This window comes from Nematolebias whitei, unplaced genomic scaffold, assembly GCF_014905685.2.
Source record: "Nematolebias whitei isolate Nwh7 unplaced genomic scaffold, NemWhi1 Nwh_scaf_9303, whole genome shotgun sequence".
NCBI lineage: Eukaryota > Metazoa > Chordata > Actinopteri > Cyprinodontiformes > Rivulidae > Nematolebias > Nematolebias whitei.
The window spans coordinates 1-2,278 of NW_023627848.1; the positions used below are offsets into that span (position 1 = coordinate 1).

Here is a 2,278-nt window from a genome sequence, read left to right on the forward strand (position 1 = left end):
GCTGAGAAGGTGTAGGAATTATATCCTTTCTACTTATCGGCTGATGAAGCGGACGAGCAGACGCTAACACTGCTGCTTTGCAAGCAATTCTATATAACCGGATTGGTGATATTGGATTACTACTGGCCCTAGCATGAATAGCAGTAAATTTTAACTCCTGAGAAATTGATACATTATATGCTTCTTCTAAAAACACTGACTTTACTCTACCATTGCTAGGATTTATTCTTGCTGCAACAGGTAAGTCCGCACACTTTGGTCTCCACCCATGACTTCCCGCTGCAATAGAGGGCCCTACCCCTGTTTCCGCCCTACTGCACTCAAGCACTATAGTTATAGCTGGCATTTTTCTTCTTCTACGTATCAGCCCTCTCCTACAAAATAATTATACCGCCTCCACCTTTTGTTTATGTTTAGGTGCAATCACAACTCTTTTTACAGCAACCTGTGCTTTAACTCAAAATGACTTAAAAAAAAATTATTGCTTTTTCTACCTCTAGTCAGCTAGGCTTAATAATAGTTACAATTGGATTAAATCAACCTCAACTGGCTTTCCTACATATTTGCACTCACGCATTCTTTAAAGCAATATTATTTATTTGTTCCGGTTCTCTAATTCATGCTTTAAACAATGAACAAGATATTCGCAAAATAGGGGGCATATTTAAATTAACCCCAATTACATCATCATGTGTAGTCATTGGAAGTCTTGCTTTAACAGGCATGCCTTTTTTAGCTGGGTTTTTTTCTAAAGATGCTATCATTGAATCACTAAACATGTCCTATTTGAACGCCTGGGCCCTGTCCCTCACCTTAATTGCTACAATTTTTACCGCTATTTATAGCTTTCGTATCATTTATTACGTAATAATTAGCTCTCCTCGCTTTAATGCTCTTTTACCAATTAATGAAAATAATACTTCTCTTATTAATCCTTTGAAACGCCTTGCTTATGGAAGTATTATTGCAGGCTCACTAATTACACTTAATATTTTACCTTTCAAAACCCCCGTATTATCCATACCTCCTGCGGTTAAATTAGCTGCTATGCTTTTAACCCTCGCTGGCGGCTTTATCGCATTAGAGCTTACCCTCATAAATTCAAAACATTTAAAAATCACCCCTTCTAAAAACCCTTACTACTTTTCAAATATACTAGGCTACTTTCCATTTATCTTACACCGCACTTCTCCTAAGTTAAGTTTGTACTTAGGCCAAAACATCGCTAATCAAATTTTAGATCAATCATGAATTGAAAAAACGGGGCCTCAGGCAATACCCCCCCTTAATATCCCTATAATCTCAAAAACAGATGCCATTCAAAATGGCGTATTAAAAACTCACCTCTGACTTTTCTTTTTTACAACACTATTCGCAATTGCTTTTCATTTGTACTATTTTAACTAAATATTCCGAATCGTTCCTCCCGAAGACCCTCGAACTAATTTTAACACAACTAATAATGCTACCAATAAAGCCAAGCCTCCTGAAACTAAAAGAATTCCTCCATTAGTATATATAAACGCTACACTTACTACATTCCCTTGAACCAAAAAATCATTATAGACCTCAAACCCAGAAACTCATACTTCATCCTGACGGTCTTCCACGAATAAAAACATTCCTAAAAAAATTCCGAAAAGATAAAATATAAACAAACCAAAACTCACGTTACCTTTTCAATCCTCTTGTCCTAAACTCGCAGCAAAAGCAACTGAGTAAGCAAAAACAACCACCATTCCTCCCAAATATACAAAAAAACAAAATAAACGACAAAAAGGAACTTCCTAAACAAGCTAAAAACCCACCCCCTCCAGCTGCTACCGCCACTAAACTTATTGCCCCAAAATTGGGGGGCGGGTTTGAAGAAACACCTGCTAATCCAATAACACTTAAGAATAAAAACGTGTACGCAGTTAAAAACATAGTTCTAGCTTGGACTTTAACCAAGACCAATGATATGAAAAACCACCGTTGTTTTCAACTACTAGAACAATAATGGCCCTCCTCCGAAAAAACTCACCCTCTTCTTAAACTAGCTAATACCTCTTTAATAGACCTTCCTACACCTCCTAACATCTCATACTGATGAAACTTCGGCTCTCTCTTAGGCATATGCTTAATTGTACAAATCTTAACTGGACTCTTCTTGCAATACATTACACCCCCGATATTACTATAGCATTTTCTTCCGTTAACCACATTTGCCGGGACGTCACCCATGGTTGACTCATTCGCAATATTCATGCAAATGGGGCTTCATTTTTCTTTATCTGTA

General features: G+C 37.2%; 1 pseudogene; it reads left to right on the forward strand.

The window, feature by feature from the left end:
- Window positions 1–11: 11 nt before the first annotated feature.
- On the forward strand, window positions 12–1,999 carry LOC119429865 (annotated as a pseudogene).
- The last annotated feature ends 279 nt before the right edge of the window (window positions 2,000–2,278 follow it).